The sequence below is a fragment of the Apodemus sylvaticus genome, chromosome 4, assembly GCF_947179515.1.
Source record: "Apodemus sylvaticus chromosome 4, mApoSyl1.1, whole genome shotgun sequence".
Classification (NCBI taxonomy): domain Eukaryota; kingdom Metazoa; phylum Chordata; class Mammalia; order Rodentia; family Muridae; genus Apodemus; species Apodemus sylvaticus.
Genome location: NC_067475.1, coordinates 91,711,921 through 91,735,684, shown reverse-complemented (window position 1 = coordinate 91,735,684; position 23,764 = coordinate 91,711,921). Strand labels below are relative to the sequence as shown.

The window sequence follows — 23,764 nt, the reverse complement described above, 5'->3', positions numbered from 1 at the left end:
TCTCTATAGGGCAAATTAGGAACCTTTATTCTAGATGTTTGTCTTAAATTATTTCAGGTTAAAGCATACCACCTGCTTTTCTTGGTAACTGCAGACTGCACGGTTGGTTTTTCTACTTGGATGCTTTAGATGGGCCACTGCTGCTGGGCTCTTTCTTGCTTGACGCTCTGGAGCCTCAGGAACTCTTCCTTCTTACAGTTTTGACTATTGAAGAGTAGTAAAAATACTGATATATTCATATCTACATTCATGAAATCCATGTGTATGTATTATACACAACAATACTCACATTTCACAATTCACCGTCATCACAAATGTTATGGACCGACCACATCCAATTGTAGTTTTTAATTGGAAATCCTGGGTATATGGGCAAAATAGCCATTGAAACGAGTAGATTTGTGTTATGTCAACCATCCACTATTTGTATAGAATATACTTAGGAAATCTAGACAGGTTGCCTAGATTCTTTAGAAATTGATGCTGTATATGTCTTTTTCTTACACATTTCCTTGTCATCTCTAGGAAATAGTTCTTACAGTTAATATATTCACATATATTTTTGTAAGTTATTAAGCAAACATGACATAAATATCTGATGTAATAAAATGTATTATTTACATATACTGTCATTGTATACATAAAAAATATAAGGGCTGATGCCACATTGTGAATAACTGTAAGAAAAACAGTCATCTATTATCATTAAAAGTTGGAGTGTATGTTTTCATGTGAATTGAGTAGGGTTTTCCAGTTAAAATTATTCTTAGAGTACAGATGAATTACCTAGTTATGATTGAATCTTCAAGTCATGTGAAAAAATATAGCGACAAGGTGAGATAACTTTAGGAAACAAAGAAAGTTGACAGTTTTACAAAACAATTACTAGACCAGTATTACTGAAGTGGGAAAATTGCACACCAGGTTGTGTAAAATGAGACATGCTTCCAGGAAGCAAAATGTACAGTGCTGTAGGCAAAGGCAACTGAGTGGCTTTGATCAGGTCATGATAGAAAGATTGCTCTGGCAGCAGAACAATCTGCTAAACAGAGGAGATATGCAGGAAAGCGGGAAGTCATGAAAACTGTAAATTCCAAATTATAATGATAGAAATAAATTTGAACTGTGGAGCTTTTGAAGTAATTGGAGGAGTAAGTATTTGTGGTGAAGACTGAGCTATGCAAGGAAAGGAAGGGATGTTGTAAATGATTTCAAGGCTCCTGGGAGTTTCTGATTTTTGTGAAAGCAAATCCTTTAGGGGATTACTTTTTATTCAAATCGAGGATTTTATACATGCTAGCTGATGTATGCTAGGCACATTTTCTACCGCTGAGCTACACTTCAGTTTCACAAAGTAAGTTTTAGTGTTTGACAATCTAACAGCCTTTCTTCAAAGTTCTTGCAAGCCTTGATAATGTACTCATCTGTGTTTGGCCTTTATTGATGCAGAAGGAAGGCTGCAGCACTTATTTCATAGCTTTCCTTCCCTGTCTACATACCAAGCTTCACTAGTGGTTCTTCTGGGTCTCAGTTGAAAGGTTATTATAATATTGTTCCCATAACACTTGATTCTTGGTAATAAATTAGTATGTCTCCATCACAGCATACATTCATTAACATGGGGTCCTTCAAGAAAAATGACAGACACCTAGATTCTGATGAGTATTCTGCTTTTTTGTCAAACACAAGATTATTTGTACAAGGATACAACATTTTTAATAGCAGAAAAATAGTTCAATTACAGAGAATTAGATAAATCCTTAGTGATTACATTCTAAGAACTGATAAGTTTGACCCTATACATTTCTGGATATAATTACAAATGAAAGAAATAGAAAGTATTCAGTTACAAAAAATGGTGGGTTCCAGAGAGCTCTCTTGACAAACTCAGTAAGCTGTGCTTTTGTGCTTTCTTCAGATATTTAGGCTGAATATAAAATCAAATCGTTACTAAAACCCATCATTAACTATTAATACAAATATTGGGAATCGGTCAATAAGAGAAGCCTTTAAAAAATCAAAATTTATATATTTCTGTAACTACTTAAGTGTTTAAGTGGCTCTGTCTCAGTAGAAAGGTGTGTTTTCAGAGTTAAGCACTAATGAGTGTTAATTATTGCCTTCTTTGACTTGACAGATGAGTTCTCTGGTTTACTGCTAACATTTCCCAAGAATAACCTTCACTTCATGTACTCAGAGGTCATTTGTTTAGAGATAGTCAGCTGTTCAAAATGTCAATGTGATCACAGAGCTGGCCCCAAGTGCAGCAATCCACACGCAGGTGCCAGGCCAGGATTGGTGTGGATTCTGTTCCTATTGCTTCTCCTCTTTGTGAAACTGAGAAAATTGCTTCCCAAGGCACTTTTCCTCTCTACATGAAGAATTTCACATTGACTGATAAAATGAATATTGTAAAATAGTGTAGGTATAAATAAATGGGTCTCCTTATGTAATTTGTTGCTCTATACATAAAAAGTCACTACTATTTGAACAACATCATTGTTTGTCCTAGATTTTATTTTGCTACAACTTTTCTTTTTTTTATAACACCATACTTCATTAGATGGTATATTTGTTGCTGTATAAATTGTAGATATTTTGCACCAATTATATATTCCTAATTAGACAAATACATTGAGAAACTAACTCATGAGAAAAGCTGAAAACTAGCCAAGCATGATATTACATTGTTTCATTGTCTCAACTCCTCCTTCCTGCAGAGTGTACAGATGTGTCCCAATCTCTAATACAAAATCATCCTTGAGCAGATATGGAGAAACTCACCTTAATTCTAGAACTCTAGAGATAGAAGAAGATAGACCTTGGTGACTTCAAGGAGTGTCTGGTCTATGTACAAAGTGAGTTCCAGACAGGGCTACACAGTAAGACTTGGCTCAAAAAACAAAACAAAACAAAACAAAACAAAATCAAAAAAAAAAAAAACAAACTAAACCAAGACAAACATTCTTTTTCTGAGCCTTTAAGTACTTGTATTTGAGTACTTGTATTTCTGTGTCTTGTGTATTTCACAGCACAGTCCTTTATTATGATTTTAAAAATCTTTGTCATCAATACATACCCAAAGCATAAAAATATTGTTTTCCCACTTATATTTAAATAATTCATATTACAATTAAATTTTAAGCAAATGTAAAGTGCAATTTATATTTTAGAAAAGGATAGTATTCATAGCTTATCATTTTATTCTAACTTTTAAAAGATATATACACCATATTTCAACTGTTGTGAATAGTGGAGGCCTACAGATTTCTCCCTAGAATTCTGAGTTTATTTCCTGGAACTTTTGTACTGCACAATGCTGTCTTGTTCTGAATAGTTTGTTTGTCAAGCATCTGCATAATTTCTTTCCATGAACTCCCCAGGTCCAGTGATTAAAAGCCATTTTGAATCCCAGTGGAAATAAAATTATACTCTTTCTAACATATTTGACAGTTAATACTTAGAATTTCTTTCTAATTTTTTAAGGCACATACAGAAAATCGCTTTAATGGCCAACCAGCTTTTATTAAGCTTTGATTTTATAGCTATGGGAAGTTGTTGAATTGATGTAGTCTGTGCTTATGATGCAAGAAGCATGTTGAAATATATAATATTAGAGAATAAGCTATTGGTGTCCTGTTCAGGAAAATTTCTCCTGTGCCCATGCTAATTATGTATTTGAGATTTTTCATTAACATGCATTAATTGTGCGTGTCAAAGTGACTCAGTGATGTATCCTTGAATGAGAGTGATGTGCATGGATCAAATCTGAAAATTTTCTCTTTCTCCCCTAATACCTCAATTTTCTTGTCAGTAAATATTCTATTTTCAGGTCATTTTTAAGGCTTCCTATTGTGAGTATCCATGAATTACTTGTATTTCTGTGTCTCTAGTATTTCACTTTAATTCCATGTATTTTGCTGCAAATGACAGATTTTAATTTTCATGTATACATCTCTCTCTCTCTCTCTTTCTCTCTCTCTCTCTCTCTCTGGCTCTCTCTATCACACACACACACACACACACACACACACACACACACACACACACACACACACACACAGAGTCATCTGTTGATGTACAACTAGGGTAATTATATAACTCAGCTATTTCATAGCCTGCTGCATTAAAGAAAGACCACAAATATCTATTTGGTACGCTAAGTTCACTTTCTGTGGTTTATGAAGTGAAATACTTGTTCCTCTCATTCATTCTGCAGATTCAAAGCTCAAGGCCAGCTTCTTTGAGAGATCTATTCTAACTCTCTTATTTATAACAAAAATCCTCTTTTTTCTTAGGTCTTCCTACCCATTGCCTCAGTTTTTTATTTTACCATAGCCTTTTTCACTTTACATCAAATTCTGCTAAATTATCCTGTTTTCTGTCTGAAGACAGAGTTCTATCTGGTTCATTCATCGCTGCACTAGTCTGAGGAATTTTGTCTTTCTCTGTACCTAATATATCATAGATGATTTTTTAATTATTTAATATTGTGAATGCCTGCCTTATATATACTTGTGTCTTAAGATGTCACAAGTACTAAAGTGATCATAAGAGAAAGGATAGAGGAAATTTACTTAAATTGGCATCTCCTTATTTCTTAATTCTTCAATATATGTTTTGCTTTGATTTTCCAAAGTGTGAATACTCCAGCTTTAAAAATATAGACGTAAAAAAATTTATAAAATGACAACCATTATAAAAATGATAGAAAAGCCAGAGTGTTATGTGAAGTAATATACATAAAAAAGAAATTCAAAATCATTTAAAATTACAATCTGGCATTTCTGGGATGAAAATCATAATAATGCTTTCAATTTTATATCTTAAGAATATTTAAGAGAGTAACATTATAAGATATTTTGTTCAGAAATTACAGCTAGAGTTGGCCTATGTCTGGTGAAAAAACTTTCAAGTATACTTCCATTTGTTTAGATATGTAATGTCGTTATTAATAACTGGATAGGAGCAAGCTTGGGAATGTATGCCCAGCACTGAGGTACGTGGCCGTATCACTCAGGACTATGTGCACTGATCCTCCTCACACATTTCTTTTGTAGGAAATGAGTCAAAATATAGGTGTTCATTTGGATCATTTTAAAATAAGATTACAGACCTTTACAGGAATGCAGGATTTAACTATTACACAAAAAGAACAAAATCCCGAACTTGTAATAAAAGACTTTTCCTTTGGCATTTCTGTCAGCTTCCAGATAACATTGAGTTGTATATAAACTATACTTTTAAAATGTCTTACACTGCAAAAAATTAATAAATGTGGAATATTATTTCCATGCCTAAATGTTAATATTAGATATATAAGAATACCTACTACATTTGATTGTATATCCATCTTGGCATCATCATAAATTAAGGAGTAGTGATACTGAGCTTATGCTTACACTCTGTGTCCCCACAAGCCAGGTTCAACCATGCATCGTTCATAAGCTAATGAAATCAGCCAAGGTAACACCGAGAAACAGGGAACAGACTCGCTTAATGTGGATATGTGTGAAGAGTAACAAAATTGATCCAAAAGACCCACCAAATAAATCTTCAGGACATAGTTAAGTAATACTGGTCAACCTGCTGTCTCTCCACTGAGCATTAATCAAGCATTGTACCTCTGTGAGATGCACTGGTATGTCAAAAGTTTATTTCCTAATGGAAAGTTTGCTCTTCAGCTGGCCAAGCCTCATTTTTTTTCCATTTTTATTGGTTATTTTATTTATTTACATTTCAAATGCTATTCCCCTTCTCAGTTTCCTCTTCACAAGCCCCCATCCCTGATTCCTTTCCCTGCCTCTATGAGGGTGCTTCCATCCCCCCACACACTTCTGCCTCAGCACCCTAGTGTTCCCCTATCCTGGGTCATCAAGCCTCCGTAGGACCAAGGGACTTCACTCCCAGTGATGCCAGATAAGGCCATCCTTTACCAACCAGATCCCTGCCCCCTCAAGAGCGCCCAAGGACTAAAATACCAATGAAAGAGTACACAGGGGGTACCCATGGCTCCAGCTGGTTATGTAGCACCTGGCACAGACTTTAGTTATTTTTTTTTAACAGCCTGAAGAATCTCAGCTTCTTGGGTCGACTTGGGTTTTACTAGTCTGATAGCCTTATGGATATATAAATATCTGTGTAGTATATATACATTCCTGTCATATATAGTACATTTTATTTTAAAATAATTTATATTTAATATCATTTAAATTAAATTTAACATTTTCTTTCTTTATACCAACACACACACACACACGTGTGTGTGTGTGTGTGTGTGTGTGTATGTGTGTGAGTGTGTACATGTGTGGGCATGTGTGCATGTTATGACACACATGAAGAGGTAAAAGGACATATTTGTGGGCTTGGATCTCTCATAACATTTTATGTGTTTCAGAATGATTTCAGCTTCCTAGCATTGTTGACTCAGGAGGTACAGCACATAAGGCTCAACAATCCTAGGAACCTGAAACCATTTCCATTGCTGGAAGTGCTGGGAGACAGGTGCTTTCTCTTGAAAACTCTATCATACACTCCAGAGTTCTTGGAGTCTAGAGACTTGATAGAGCGAGGAGTCTCTATCCAGGAGAAGCTAATCTCTTCTTTGACTTTTTCCTTGGCAAGCTGATCTTCAGGGAACACAGGTGGGTGCATTCTGGATGTTCATGGTAGTCCAGCCGCCACACCACCTTCCTCTAATAAGCACCTTGGCTTCCCCATCCCGCCTTTGCAGGGAAGGTTGTGTCAGGATAATACCCCATGGCATGGAATGTCTGCAGGGGAAAGGACTTAATACCATATGGGGACAAGGTACTGGAAGTGTATTCAGATTCATAGGAACCGATGTCTAGCTTGTTGTTCACAGGCTGCGGAACAGGCGTGACAAGCCACCGCTGGGGACAGTTGGCCACCTCTTTATTGGGGTGAGAGGAGGCCACTGGTCTGTGGCATGGTTCTGTCACCTTTATAATATGGTCTTGAGGTAAAGTGTTGACAAAGGGATCCTGGAAGAAGTTTTGAACGCAGTACTGACCTAGAGGGACAATCTGATGGGATGAATCATAGTTGTCCTGGAACCCTTGGCGAAGGGGTTATGGTCGATCTTTAGCTCGGTAATATCCATGTTTTGGAAGACAGTCACAGTGATGAGCTCTCTGAGAAGGTCTGGGTCTTGGAAAGCTCATTCAGATCCTCCACGTGCTCCTCTGTGACTTCCACGATGTGCAGTCGCAGTTGGTATTTGTGCAAAAACTGCAACACTATCATCTGTATGTTGTTTGCGCCTTTGTTATTGGTGAGTTTAAAGTTCCCAAAGGAAATCTCCTGCCTCATCCAGTGGGAGCCGGTATTAAGAGCTTCTGGGTGAATGTACATCGTATTACCCTGCATGTTATTGTCTGATATGCCGCGGGTCACCCGCTTGTCCCCCTGGAAGCGCCAGTGGTTAGGGTCGACCAGAACCACTTCCATGAACACACTCTAGTGGGAGGTGGGATTGAGTCCGTTTATGTTGAAGTTCAAAAAAGAAACATGTGCCATCTCAAACCCAACTTCTTTCTGCTCTTCTAACCCTGACTTTTATTGTTAATTTAATAAGTAACAGCTTTAATACACCAAGAAATCTGCATAAATGTTAAGGCCAGCCTTCTTGGCATTAAAAATTGATTTTAACATTCCTCTTTGCCTGCTGCTTAAATTTCAATAATTCTGTTTATGAAATGAATGGTTCTAGTGACATGGCAAAATCTGAGGTGCCAACTTCAACATAAGCTGCTCTCTTCATGGTGAACATAGGTTGGGCCGCTCAGATCATACAAATTCAGATTGCCAAAACTTTCTGAGCTGGTGGCTGGTTTACAGATACTTTTCTACCAAAATCAAGTAATGAAGTCAGAGAGGTGTTAGTACTGATTCAAAGGTGAGGGCTCCACCAGAGTTAGTGCTCCTGCATTGTCTTCAGTATTGATTCAAGGTGGGGCTTGAAAGGGGTTAGAGCTTCTGCATTGTCTTGAGTGTGGATTCAAAGGTAAGGTCTTCTGACTGATACACTATAGATGGCAATCTTTAAGTCTAACAGCTTAAAGCAGAAACACGCATGAGTATCAGAAGGATAACAAGTCATCAACCTAGTTGATTCGACCACAAAATGTCCAAGTTGTCTCTCCTGACTAGTTCCTATCTACAGTACACATCAACGGAAGTTTGTTTTGTCCCTTAAAACATCTAGTATATAGTTAAGTATAAGTTTCATATAATAATTCCTGACCAATTTTTTTACTATCTTCCCTTTGTATGCAAAGGGAGGGAGCTTATATTTTACTGTTTTGTTATTTTGAGAAGTTACTTGCAACTTAAGGTTCTCTCTAGCAGAAATCTCCTGAGTAACATTTTCAGACTTAGGGAGTACTTATTTCTCTGCAGGCTTTATTGTGCTAGCAGAGGCTACCTTTTTACAGATTTTATTTTATATCTGAATTTGCAGAAATTGTTCAAGCACAATACACTTGGCTTAGGGGGTATGAAGGTCATTGCCCTATTCTACTAAATGATTATAATTTCCCATCAGACACCTTTTCAATCTGCTCCTACTGCTATCAGAAAAGTCAATATTTACATTCTGTTGAATATGCATGACCACTAGTGTTTGAACAAAGGGCTACTTGATATATGCACCTCTGTGATTATCTTGTTTGCATTCACAAGAAATTATCTGAAAATCCTCTAATAATAGGCAGACTTGCTGCAAAGTGTTTCCTTATTAGAATTAGTTTTGCTGCAACTGCCGACTTAGCATTTTAGATTTCTTAATTAAAAACATCACTAGAAGTAGGAAAATTTTAAATATTTAAGAAATAGCTTCTTTGCTCATAAATGGCAGGTTGTGCATATAAATAAATTTTCAAAGATTTCAACTTATTCTTGGTTCACTTAATCTTTAGAATGTATGCATTGTGGAACTCATCTTTATGGAAGTTTCTGATATTTTAATAGAACTCAGTGTCTTCAAATGAGAATAATACTGTCACATTTTATAAATGATAATCAATTTTTAAGCTCTACTTTGCATGCAATAGTCTTATCTTAAAAATTGTAATGCTGCTCTGAGAATAAGTGAATGCTATTCACTATTATTCTGAGACATTGTATTCTACTGCTGTTACTGATTCATCAACCTATATTTTTTAAATTTTTCCTCTGCAATGTTTCTATTAGCTTAAATGCTACAGAAAATCTTTTCCCTGTTGAGCTACATATGATTTTTGTATTTGATCTTCCATTATAGTCAACAGATTATAAAAATTGACAAATCTGTTTAAAAATTACATTTAGCAAAACTTATTTACTTATTATAGTCCCAGAATGTACTGTAATTTTTGAGAAATGAACAAAAAAAATCTATGGATTATATGATATTACATAAATTACATATTTATCTCTAATTTGTTTAAGTTTTTTATGTGGTGAGAGTGGACAGATGTCTTTGCCATGACACCTTTGTGGAGGTTAGAGGAAGAGTTTATTGAGTTAGATCTCTTTTGCTTTTATATGAGTGATAGTGATCTTACTCAAGCCATTATGACTGAAACACATTGTATAAGCCATCCAGAAATCCCTTTAATGCCCAAATTAAAAGGCATTTAAAATGCCTTTAAAGTTCCATCATTATTTTATGATGAAATTTTTATGATTATCATTGTAAATCTTAGAAGTATGATTCTTCACTATGCTGAGTTTAATTTACTAAATGTAAAAAATATAAAACTGGTCTAGGTACAAAACACATTTTACTTGGTTATGGTTACATCTTTGTAATCTCTCAGACAATTAAAAGTAGAAGCTCTGCAGCTCAGTATTTGCTTTGACTGATAATGACTGAGGTGTGGGTCATGCCCTACACTGAGAATGTGTAGCCTATTGGTCAATGTTAATCTGAGACATTGACCCTAGAATTTCACTGAGTATGATTTCTCGTAGCCTATGTAAGCTCAGTGACTTTTATTTTTATATAGAGATCTGTTGCTTTAGAAATACAAGGCTTCCTTATGCTTGAAATGTTTCATATCCTCTGTGCCTGATTAACTGTTTTTGCAAATTTCCTGAAGGTGATGCTTTGGTTTCAGCATAGTGTTTTTTTTGACAAAATAAAAAGAAAAACAAAACAAAAACACAAAACAGAACATCAACACAGCCATAGAAAGCCATACAGAGTATAGTATAATTAATAAGACAATGAAAAGAACTGACAATATGAGGTGACCAGAAAAAAATCATTGCACAGATAATATCACAGCTAAGGGAATGAATATTACAACAATACTGAACATGCATATTCATTAAAATATTATGTGTGTGAAACACAGATAAGTTTTAACAATAAATGTCTATAAATGTTTATAAATTATAATTCCCGAAGATAAATTTATGTAGTTTACACAAGAAGAATGCACACTGAGCTATTCAAATCTAATGCTGTGTTTATACATATATGAAAGTATAGGTATCTTCAAAATTATATTCACTTGTAAGCTTTTATTTATTTTAGAAAGTATTTTAATTGTATATTTCATTTGAAAATATATTTATTTCAAAATTTAAAATTTGTGATAATAATAGAGTAATAATAAATCACTTATGTTATAAATTGTATCTATATTTTAAAGAAATATATTTGCTTTTTGCATTCATTTATTTTATAGGATCATAACTTACTTTAAAAAATAATTGAACACAGATTACTTTTATGGAATTTTCATGCAGATATGAACAACCACAGCTGTCATAATAAGTATACCACTATGAATTAGAAACTCTGAATCTATTAAATGGTTAATTTTGTATTACTATAATCCTTTTTGAAGTACTAAAGATTGAAGAACTGGGTTGGCTAAGATTAGTGGCAAAATCATTATTGAAATCAGTTTCTAGAAAGCCAGCAATATGGCTAAGCTGATAAACACACATGTCATCAAGCCTGGTGATCTGAGGTCAATCCTGGGAAACCACGTCGTAGAAGAGCCATAATTCTGAGAAAAATTGTCTTCTGACCTATATATGCAGAATCATTAAAGTAAGCCTGTAAACATGTGCATGTGTACATGCATAATACACACACACACACACAAACACACACACATATATATATACAAGCACATACACATGCCCACACATACACACACACACCTTTTTAAAACTCCTTGTTTCTGTATGCTTTTATTCCATTATGTCAAATCTCTTTATAATATTTGAGACTAAACTTAATTAATGTTATACATATTAATTCTGTAGACACATTACATTTTTGTAATATAGAAAAGAGCTTATGATTTAAGTGTCATCTTAGATATATTGACTAAAACTGAATTTGGCAAAGAAAAGAAAGCAATCTATAGCATAGAAAACTGATATAATGTAATCTAAGATAATTATTAATTAGTATCATTAAATCTGTTCCTAGATTTGAAAAAAGATGCCAGTCTTGACCATACTATTTTTAATAATTTGAGAGATGTATATCTGTGTATGTGTGTATCTGGTATGGCCAGTGGCCCATTCAAGCCAAAAATGGACATAAGATCCCATTGAGCTAGGAATAACACCAAAAGGTTCGTTTTGTGGATATTTGACTCAATGTATTCTATTTCAATCAACCTTTGTCATGTTTGAGATGTAAATAGATCTTTACAACTCTAAGCCGAAATGTATTTCATATTTTTGCTAAAATAATAAATATTATTCATAAGGCATGGAAATGTTTTAAATAATATTCTGATGTTTGTAGTTCAGAATCACTATTACACTGGGTCAAATGGAGATACCATGGAACATATTTTAAGTGTCCTTTTCCCACATCACAGGTGGATAACCTTGGAATAGTCAGTATTATATAAGCTGTGTGTTGATACTACATTAAGGGGGGGGGAGTATTTTTCTTGAAGTAATTTAGACAAAGATAAACCTAAATCCAAATTCTCTATTTATTTTCTTGTGTCTTCTGTCTGCCCATAGCCTTTGGGCTGAGGCTGCAGTGTTAAAATTCTGTTGTATATATCTGAAATCTCTTTGTCATTAGTGAAAGTGTTTAGTCTGTATTTATTGAACATTATAGAAAACTTACTATGCAATTATATCTTAAATACAAAATTTTATGCTTCCCCTTTCTCCCTACAAATTTCTCATATATATCTCAGAACTGGACAATTAGTTGGTATGATCTTTCTTGGGGGTTAATAGCCTAACAGAATTTTGTATAGATAGATGTTACTTTACTGACCCCAACTGACCTAAAATAGCAAAACCACAAACATGTTATCAGCCTACAATATATAGTTCTTCCAACATTTATGTGGTATGTCTTGTCTTTAAGGAAAGTTGCTTTCATCCTGCTGCTATTAATAAAATATTACTACAAATAAACACACACACACACACACACACATACACACACACTACCCTTTGTTATGGCGGTGGAGGGGAGGCCACATTATTTTAATAGTAAAGCTAAATCTTGAGCTTAGATTGTAAAAACTGATCATGGATATTTTGGTATAGTAAGATTTGTTACAACAACAGCCTTGTTTTTAGAAAGGTTAAATTTAGGTAGACTGGACAACAGCAAGGTTCATTTAGTACATGGTTTCAGGCATATTATTGACTTGATTGCAAGAGATGGCAAAAGTTCAGTGTGTGAAGACAAGGGGCATTTTTATCAAAGTTGTTCCAACAACTAGAGTAGAAAGCCAGGAAAGACTTTACATGAAATATTATGCATTTGTCTACCTTAGAAATCTATTGGGACAACCAGGGCTCCCTGCTACCAGTTGAACAGTGGTCATGAAGATGGAAAATCCAGGATTATAACAATCATGAACAAGGGCTGTGTTTCATATATGATGATCCAGAAAAGCAACCAATCCCTTCTAATGTAGTATTTCAAAGTAGCATAAATAAGCAAACCTTTTCTGAATAGTTTATATGATTCATAATCTCTGAGATGCTTTTTCATCTCTTCTGTCCTGTTTTGTCAGTACAACCTACATGGGAATTAGAATAGATTTACTTTCACTGGATTAATTTATCATTTGGTATAATAATATTCTCTTTTGTCTTTCATGTTTTTTAATTAAAACAAGTTATTTGACTGAATTTCAATAAGATCATACCATAAAAGCTTCCAAAAGTAAAAAAGAATGTTACATCTTTTAATAGTAATAAGCTCATTTTATTCAGTAAAAATAAAATTAGAGTATTTTTACTGAATTTAGAGTACACTAAGTATCTTAAATTCAGAGGATTGTTTTATAATCCTAACAAGTAGAGAATGAATAATTTTAATTCATGAATAAAGAAACATGCAAAAAAGTTTTATTTCTTTTTGAAGGACTACGTCTTGTGAATGGCCTGAGATTGGGTATCTTAAGCAATTAGTTTTTAGTTATATGTTAAGTATTTCCATACTTTTCTTAATTATTATTTAAAGGACCATAGTAAGATATAGAAGCACATACTTGATGCAATATAAATGATTTCTTTGACTGAATATCTCTAGGAAAGTTAAATATTGTTAGAGTGTTATTCTTATATTCAAAAGCTATGTTTTTTATAGAGATATGATGAGTTTTCCCAATCATGGAATGATCATCAGGAAAATGTATGCACTGGTAGATCAAGAAAACAGATGGGAAAATAGATACATCTCAAATCCCACCACTACTTATTTTGTTAGTATGTGCTGTAAATATGTTTAATGGAAGCATTAACTTCTTGGAGAACCCATATGCTTTGAAATGATGAATGTTCTCTTCACTCTCACATTAGACAACTTACGGTCATGCCGTCACCTTTCTATTAACATTGGTAACATAAACATCCAGATCCACTGAAAACCTCAGAAGTCAGTTAAACCTCAAATAAGTAATCGTTTTTAAAGCTCTGTGCTGTGTGACTAAATATTATATGGTTAACTTTCTCTCTGGGGCAAAAATCTAGATAAAAAATGTTTCTATAATTTTTACTTTTTTTAAATTGAGATTATAAATTAGTTACATCTCTCCTTTCGCTTTACTCTCTCCAAATCTCTTATATCCTTCCCACTATCCTTCAAATTAATGCCTTCTTCATTTACTAACTTTCATTGTATTCATATATTAACATAAGTATGAATACATTTATATATATGTAATTATAAGGTATTTTACATGAATCAATTGTATCCAGAATTAGTGTATAAATGTGGAGTGTAACAATATACAAAGTTTATTCATTTTAAGAATCCATTCAGTGTTAATATTTAGAATAACACTTAGAATAAGGGTTGGTAAGAAAAATTACTGATCTTAGTCACTAGGATAAGACTAGGCTCAAGAATCAAAGAGAGAAGATGCAAACCTGTCTTTGCTACTCAGTGTTTTTAAGGCCCACTTGTCATGTGCATGTGTGGAGAAATCATATCTCATTATGGAAAACGCAGGCATATAAGAAAACACATGAGAAATGTGCTGAGTATGTATATAAAATCTGCAAGTGCATGTAGATTTTATAGCACTGCACCACACCTGCAGAGCTGCAGAGGTAACCCTGAACTGAGCAATGGTATTATACTGTAACAATCTTAAATGTCTTGCAGCAAATTATCAAAAGGCAACCTGCTTCTGAAGATAAACCTGAAAGTCTTTACTCTGCTTTCTTAACATAATGTTATTGTGAAATGATGATCATCATTATACTAGCAAAGCATTTTCATTATCTCTTAATGGATCTACATTGCAGCATGAAATATATGCTACACATGGCAGTGACCCTTAGCTGAGGAAACTCTGATATCATATCTGCATCTTACTAGGAAGGAGTATTTGTGATCTCCTAAGCTTTCTCATTAAAACTTTTCCTATTAGATTTTCTGTAAATGTACATCTTAGAACTGTAAATTAACTTCTGCATCTTGAAGAAAAGAGAAAGGACTCATTGTTACATTTTACAAAATTATCTTCAAAGAAATAGCCAACTATGTTTAACATCAAATTAATTTTATGATTGGATTTTTTAATTGATTAAGGCATTTATTTACTTTACATCTTGATCACATGTTGCTTCCCTTCCTCTCCTCCCAGTTCTTCCCTTTCACCCCCTCTTCTTCCTATTCACCCCTTCATCCATTATCCCCCCATTGATATCAATAAGCCTTGGCATATAAAGTTGCAGTTAAGATGATGGGCACCTTCTCCAATTAAGTCTAGACAAGGCAGTTCAGTAAGGGGAAAGGGATTCAAAGATAGGCATCTTAGTAAGAGACAGCCCTGGCTTTCACTTTTGGAGTCCCACATGAAGACCAAGCTGCACGACTGTTACGTATGTGCAGTGGGTCTAGATCCTTCCTATACATGCTCCCTGGTTGGACATTCAGTCTCTATGAGCACCTATATGCTCACAGCAGTTGGTTATGTAGTTTGTCTTAATATAGCCTCAATCGCTCTGGCTCCTTACTCATTCCCTCCGTCTTCCACAGTATTTATCAAGCTCCTCTTAATGTTTGGTTGTAGGTCTGTGCATTTGTTTGAATAGGTTGCTTGGGAATCTTCTCTCATGACAGTTATATTATGCTCCTGTCTGCAAGTATAGCAGAATGTCATTAAAAGTGCCAGATGTGTGATTTCTTTCATGGCATGGCTCTCAAGCTGGGCCAGTCATCGGTTGCCCTTTCCCTCAAATTCTGCTCCATCTTTAACCCTGCACATCTTGTATGGACAAATAGTCAGTCAAGGATTTTGTGGCTTGGTTAGTGTCTGAATTCATACATTGGAATTTTTGCCTGGTTACAAGAAAAAGACAGTTCAGACTCCATACCCTCCATTGTTAGGAGTCTTCATCAAAATCACCCTTATAAATTTCTGGGAGTTTCCATTGATCTAAGGTTTCTTCCTAGAGATGACCCCAGCCCCATTTCAGTTGTCTCTCCCAGAACTGTCCCCCTCTATTCTTCCCCATCTGACACCTCCTGTTCCTATCTGCAGCCCCACTGTCTCATCCATTTCCCTTTCTCACAGAAATTTTAACACCTCCTCTCATTTAGCATCTTTGGGTCTGTGGATAGTTGCATGGTTGTTTGTACTTTATGATTAATATCCACTTACAAAGGAGTATATACCATCTTTGTTATTCTTTGGGTTATGTCAATCAGGATGAGCTTTTCTAGTTACATCCATTTGCCCTCAAATTTCATGATGTCATCTTTTTTAGTGGCTGATTAATATTTTCTTGTGCATTTTCATTATCCATTCTTTGGTTAAGAGACATCTAGGTTCTTTCCAGTTTCTGGCTATTATGACTAAAGCTGCTATGTGTAAATTTTAGTAAGTATCTTTGTACGGCAGAGCCTCTTTTGGGTATTTGACAAGGAGTGGTATACTTGGGTCTTGAGGTACATCAATTTCCATACTTCTGAGGAACCATTAAATTGCTTCCAAAGTGGTTGTACAAGTTTGAACTCCCACCAGCAATGAGGAGTTTTCCTCTTGTTCCACATCCTCATCAACGTGTGCTGTCATTTGAGTTTTTGACTTAGTCTTTCTGATGGGTGTATATAGGATGGACTCTTTGAATCATTATAATTTGCATTTTCTAATGAATAAGCATGTTGTTTATATCTTGGCCAGTAGAGCTTACATGAGGTGCTTAGAGGAATGCATTTCTTTTGAGTTTGAGTTAAAGGTTCTGTAGATATCTGTTAGGTTCATTTCAGTCATAAAACCATTTAGTTCCATTGTTTTCCTGTTTAGTTTTTCTCTTAATGATGTGTATATTAGTTAGAACATTATCTTCCACAATTATTGCTCATGGTTCAAAGTGTAACTTAAGCCTTAGTACTTTTCTTTTAAAAATGGATACCTTTGCTAATGGGGAATAGATATTCAGAACTGAGATATCTGCTCCAAGTCCTCCTGTATTTAGAGTCCCTGCTGAGAAGTTAGATATAATTCTGATAGGTATTCCTTTGCATTATTTTTATTTAAGTAATTTTTTCCTTTTTGTATTTGATATTTTCTTTATTTACATTTCAAATCTTATCCCCTTTCCTGATTTCCCTTCTAAAAACCCCCAATTCTATCTCCCATGCCCCTGCTTCTATGAGGGTCTTCCCCCACACACCTGCTTTCCCATCCTGGCATTCTCCTACACTGAGGCATCAAAGCCTACACAGGACCAAGGACCTCTCCTCCCATTGATGTCTGACAAGGCCATTCTCTGCTATATATGTGACTGGAGTCATAGGATACTCCATGTGTATTCTGTGGTTAGTAGTTTTGTCCCTGGGAGATCTGGGATGGGTCCGGTTGATTGATATTGTTGTTCCTCCAAGGACTTGCAAATCCTCTTAACTCCGTCAGTCCTTTCTCTAACTCCTTCATTGGGGACCCAATGGTTGTCTGAGTGCATCCACCTCTGTATTTGTCAGGCATTAGCAGAGTCTCTCAGGAGACAGCTATATCAGGTTCCTGTCAGCCAGCACATGTTGCCATCCCCTATAGTGTCTGGGTTTGGTGTCTGTGTATGGAATGGATCCCCAGGCAGGGCCGTTTCTGTGTGGCCATTCCTCCAGTCTCTGCTCCATACATTGCTTCTGTATCTCATCTCAAGGATATGTGGATAGATTTCCCTCTTTTAAGAAGGACCAAAATATCATTTTGGTCTTCCTTCTTCTTGAGCTTCATGCTGTCTGTGAATTGAATCTTGGGTATTTGAGCTTTTGGGCTAATAGCCACTTATCAGTGAGTGCATACCATGTGATCTTTAGTGATCGGGTTACCTAACTTAAGAGTTTCATGAAGTCATTGTTAATAACTCAGTAGTACTCCATTGTGTAAATGTACATTTTTAATTAGATATTTGCTTTATTTACATTTCAAATGGTATCCCCTTTTTGTAATACCCCTCTGAAAACCCCCTATACTATCCACTCTCCTCCTGCTCACTCCCCCCCCAATTTCCTGACTTGCATTCTCCTATTCTGGGGAGTCTTTACAGGATGAATGGCCTCATTTTTTGTATCCATTCTTCTATTGAAGAACATCTGGATTCTTTCCAGCTTCTGGCTATTATAAATAAGGCTGCTATGAACATAGTGGGGTATATGTCCTTGTTATATGTTGCAGCATCTTTTGGATATATGCCCCTTAGTGGGATATTTGGGTCCTCAGGTAATACTATGTCTAATTTTCAGACTGCCTTTTCATGTTAATTGGCCTATTTCCTTGTATTTTAAAATATTCTTTTTTGTTGTTTTGTTTTGAAGACTTAGTGTTTTGATTATTATGTAGCATGAAGATATACCTTTTTGTTAATCTATTTGATGATCTTTAAGGTTATTTTATATTTATAGGCATCTTTTTCTTTAGGTTAGGAAAATTTCTTTCTATTATATTGTTAAAATTATTTTCTGGGTCTTTGAGTTGGGAATAATCATCAGCTTCTTCCCCTTCCCCTTCCCATTCCTCCTTCTCCTCTTCCTCCTCCTCCTCTTTCTCCTCCTCCTCCTCCTCCTTCTTCCATTATTCTTAGTTTTAACTTTTTCATAGTGTTACAGTTTTATCTGGATAATTTTTGTCAGAAATGTAGATTTAGCATTTTTCTTTGACCTATGTATCAATTTCTTCTCTTTTATCTTCTATGCTTGAGATTTTCTCTTCTATGTAGTGTATTCTGTTGGTGATGCTTCTGTTGTTTCTGTTTCCTTATCAAGGCTATCCATCTCTAAAATTCTTTCACTTTGTGTTTTCTTTATTTTATATCTCCATTGTTAGGTCTTTAACAGTTTTATTCATTTCTGTGACCTGTTTGATGACATTTCCTGTATTTCCTTAAGGGATTTATTCATTTCCTCTCTAAAGGTCACTATAATCTTCCTAAGATTGGAGATAAAGTCATTTCCTGTGCTTTAGCTGTGCTGAAATATCCAATAGCTGGGATCTCATAGTGCATTTTGCCCTGGCTGCTGTTTCTTGTGTTTTTATACTGGCCTTTACCCATATGGGTTTTATGGTTATTATAAGTTTAAATGATGATTTCTGAGCTTATGTTTGTTAGATGGCTGTTTTCTTGAATTATGAATTATCCCTCTGGTTTCTGTTTCCTCTATCTCAGTCCTGAGTGGCCTGGGGTTCTGGTGACTAGTGAGGAATCTTCAGGTCCAGTGAGCTGTCTCAACTGTTTTTTTTTTTTTTTTTTTTTTTTTTTTTTTTTTTTTTTTTTTTTTTTGTGGCCTATCCATCCCCCCTGTGGTTTTGTATGCCAATCTTGCTTCTGAGGTCTTATTTTTATTGATATATTTTTATTTACATTTCAAATTAATTCTGGGTCCCCACTCCCCTCAAATCCCATAAGCCCTCTTCTGTCCCCCTTTCCTCCTTTTCTTCCATCCACCCCTGTTTTCTTCCATTCCATTTCCCTGTTCTGGAATTCCCCTATACTCTTGCACTGAGTCTTTCCAGAACCAGGGGCCACTCCTCCATTCTTTTTGGAAATCATTTAATTTGTGGATTATGTCCTGGGTATTCAAAGTTTCTAGGCTAATATCCACTTATCAGTGAGTGCATACCATGATTGATCTTTTGAGACTGGGTTACCTCACTTAGTATGATGTTCTCCAGATCCATCCATTTGTTTAAGAATTTCATGAATTCATTGTTTCTAATGGCTGAATAGTACTCCATTGTGTAAATATACCACATTTTTTGTATCCATTCCTCTGTTGAAGGACACCTAGGTTCTTTCCAGCTTCTGGCAAGATAGACCTCAACAAATATAAGAAGATTGAAATAATCCTATGCCTCCTATCAGATCACTATGAAGTAAAAGTGGTCTTTAGTAACAGTAAAAACAACAGAAAGCCTACATACACATGGAAACTGAACAATACTTTACTCAATGATACCTTGGCCAAGGAAGAAATAAAGAAAGAAATCAAAGATTTCTTAGAATTTAATGAAAATGAAGGCACAGCATACACAAATCTATGGGACACAATGAAAGCAGTGCTAAGAGGAAAACTCATAGCTTTGAATGCCTCCAAAAAGAAATTCGAGAGAGCATATACTAGAAGATTACCGGAACAACTGAAAGCCCTGGAACAAGAAGAAGCTAATTCACCCAGGAGGAGAAGACAGGAAATCATCAAACTCAGGGCTGAAATCAATCAAGTAGAAACCAAGAGAACCATACAAAGAATCAACAAGACCAAAAGCTGGTTCTTTGAAAAAATCAATAAGCTAGATAAACCCTTAGCCAGACTAACCAAAGGGCACAGAGAAAGTATCCAAATTAACAAAATTAGAAATGAAAATGGAGATTTCTGAGGTCTTTAGTACCAGCTGGCCTATGGTCCTGGAGACAGAGTTTCGTGGTCTCCAGGAAAACCTAAGTAGTTGTGAGCTGGAAAATGGAGTGTAGTTGTATGGTGCAGTTTAAGGCTGTTGGCTGTGCTTTAAGGGGATATGGTAAGCCAGATCTTGGGGATGAGTTCTACCTGGTGTTCCTGATGTCTGCTGGGTTTCTGGGAAAGCAGGCAGTGCTGTGGGCCAGAAAATGGAAAGCAAGACATAACTTTCTTCACTAAGGGAGAGTAAACTAATTTTGTCTGCCACAGGGAAAGAACTGAGCACATCACTGTATGCTTTTGTTTTTTTTTTTAATAGCAAATGTTCACTTTTTTGTTGTTGCTTTGTCTTGTTTTCCTTTGCCTTGTATTCTTCAGTGTGAAATACAGTTTCAGAGCTGCCTTCATGTTAGGAAAGTGCACAGGTGTCTTTATTAAATTAATTTATGTGTCAGTTTAAACACAAATATACCATTAATGTCTCATAATTTCTGTATGGTTATTGGTAATGATAAAAATGAGACACCAACACTAAAGGTAAAATGATAAGAAATAAAATAAAAGTGGGAAGAGAGAGAATGGTAGACAGAGGAGAGAATTACAGTGAATAAAAAGAAATTGAAAGAAAAAACACTTGATATTATTATATCCTGTTGAAAATCATACTTAAGGAATTTACTTGTCTATCACTTATTTAATTTGTATATTTGTCTTTATATATTTGTGCTTCAGGATGACCACTTGTGTCTTTACTCTACAAAACTAATTTATGTAGATGCTGAGCCCTTTTCTTTGCCTTCAGGTTATGACTTAGTCACACCTAAACCTTGGCAATTATTGTATTTTTAAGACATAAATAATACAAGAGAAACAATCACTGTGGCAGATGACTCCATTGCCACTGAGAAAGAAGCCTGCTGATGGCACATGACTAAGGCACAATGATGAGAGGTTTTAGAGGTAGGGATAGGGAATATGGTAATATTTTAAAGTCATCTTAGAAAAAGATTATATTTGCCTTGGCTTCAATGAAAAGCCATCTGGGACAAGTGTTCTAACAGAATGTGTGGGTGAAAGAAGAAGGTGTTAGCACTAAGTTTGGATTCTGAGATGGAGAGCTTGTTAGAGGGCTCCACTAGAGACTGATGTGACTGGAGTCTGTATTCCTCATAATGAACTACTACTAACCCCATTGCATTTGTACGTAGTGGTTTCTATGAGGGAAAAGAATCAGGCTAGCCATCCTGGTGCATGCTTGTCATCGGAAGGAAGATGCTAGAAGATCAAGGATAGGAGGCCTTACTGGACTACTGATTGAGACTTTCTGTGTACATCATATTCTTTCTCCCTCTCCCTCTTCCTTTCCATCTCTCCATCCCTCCCTCTCTCCCTCTCCCCCCCTCTCTCTCTGTCTCTTTCAGTACATACATACATATTTATAAGATATATCATATAAATATCATATGAGAAGACTCATCGTGAACTTTCTTAAATTAATAGGAAGTGGATGATCTGAAGTAAATGGGGTCTTTTCACTAAAGATCATGGTTTCTAGCTTGCTCTTAACTACAAGTCTTCCTCAGATACTTTTGACATGGGATTGCTCTGTATGTGGAAGAAGAGAAAAGGTAACTAAAGGAAAGATTCTTTTGGGATGATAGATGCTGAATATTATGAGTTCCTTTTACATGAGCCAGGTTAATTTGCTAAGTATCAGGTTATAATTTCCTCCATAATTACATATACAGCTGGAAGGTCTGAGGTAAGAATTATGTAAGTTAATGGATACCAGAAATCATGGAGGAACATCTTAGCATCTTAACACGAGTAAAGCCAGGCGGTGGTGGTGCATGCCTTTAATCCCAGCACTTGGGAAGCAGAGGCAGGTGGATTTCTGAGTTCGAGGCCAGCCTGGTCTACAGAGTGAATTCCAGGACAGCCAGGGCTACACAGAGAAACCCTGTCTTGAAAAAAATCAAAAACAAAAACAAAAACAAAAAACACAAGTAAGTAGCTTTGATGTGGTGACTGGTGATGCAACGAAGTTGATAGATTTTTGAGACAATTAAAAAGTATTATCAACTTGGCTTTGAATATATAAGGGAGACTTAAACAATGATTTACTGAATATTCAATATGCACATGTAGCACATCCATTAGTGTTTCTTTTTGGGATTAGTAGTTGTTTGCCTCATTGTTGGGATTTAGGTGGACTCTAGTATTCATGTGTCACTAAAGATTATAATAAGGGTCTCTGATTATTTATGTCAGCATATAAAATATGATACTTCCTCTTTGTGTTCTGATATTTGAGCTGTGAGCTAAACAAACCCACGACTTTTCTCAAGACCTGCAAGTGTTCTATAGTGGATGTGGAAACATCACTATAACAGCAGTATGCATTAAACTAGATTGAAGAAAGAAGAGGCTGGCAGGGATGAGGTGAACATGGGTGGGTGGGTGGGGAGCCCCCTAAAAAGGCAAGGAGGAGGAGGATGGGGTGAAGAACGCAGGGGGTGGGGACAGGGAAGGCAGGCAAGATTTGCAATGTAAATAAATTAAAAAGATAATTTAATAAAAAATAACAAACTAGATTGGTATTTTTAACCACATTTATGATAGCATTCAGATTATTTAGTTCTGATATATATTAATTTCTAGAAGATTTGGGGATTCTATCACTTTATATCAATGAGGAGTAAAGATTAGAGAGTTCAAAGTGATTATGTTACAGTTTGCAATGCAGTTAATTTTGCTTAACTGATAAAGAATACTTATTTTCTCAATGTCTTTATCGTTTTGTCAGGTATAGAACTTGGCATGTATGCCACTTATCTAACAGAAAAATGCATTTTACATTGAGAAAAGCAATGTGTAACATAATGAACTATTAAAGTTGCACAGTTTATAGAATGATTAGGGTAATGATTTTTTCATATTATAAATGTTTTTGTTTATTTTTTGTTTTTTGTTAATTTTTTTTATTTACCTTTTAAATGATATCCCCTTTCCTGGGTTCCCTTCTGAAAACACCCTATCTCATCCCCCTTCCTCATGCTCACCAGCCCACCCACTCCAGCTTCTCTGCCCTGGCATTCCCCTCTACAGGGCCATTGAGTCTTCTCAAGACCAAGGGCATCTTCTTCCTTTGATGTCCAACAAGGCTATCCTCTGCTAATATGCAGCTGGAGTCCCTCCATGTGTACTCTTTTGTTGATAGTTTAGTCCCTGGGAGCTCTGGAGTTACTGGTTGGTAATAAGCAGTGATCTAATTGTATTTAAGGACTACTCAATAAGAATAAATTAATACTAATTAATACTGTTAACATAAAAATTATCCATGTCTAAAGAGGACACAGACTGTAGAGAACTAACTGGTTACATCTTCCTAAACGAATA

The 23,764-nt window shown here is 35.4% G+C and overlaps 1 protein-coding gene and 1 pseudogene across 3 annotated transcripts in view; one reads left to right on the top strand and one right to left on the bottom strand.

Moving 5' to 3' along the window:
• The window catches only part of Fstl5 (follistatin like 5), a 585,582-nt gene that overhangs the window by 130,774 nt on the left and 431,044 nt on the right, over positions 1-23,764 (top strand). The gene's annotated exons all lie outside the window — the stretch shown is intronic.
• LOC127682454 (eomesodermin homolog) lies at positions 6,427-7,539 on the bottom strand (annotated as a pseudogene).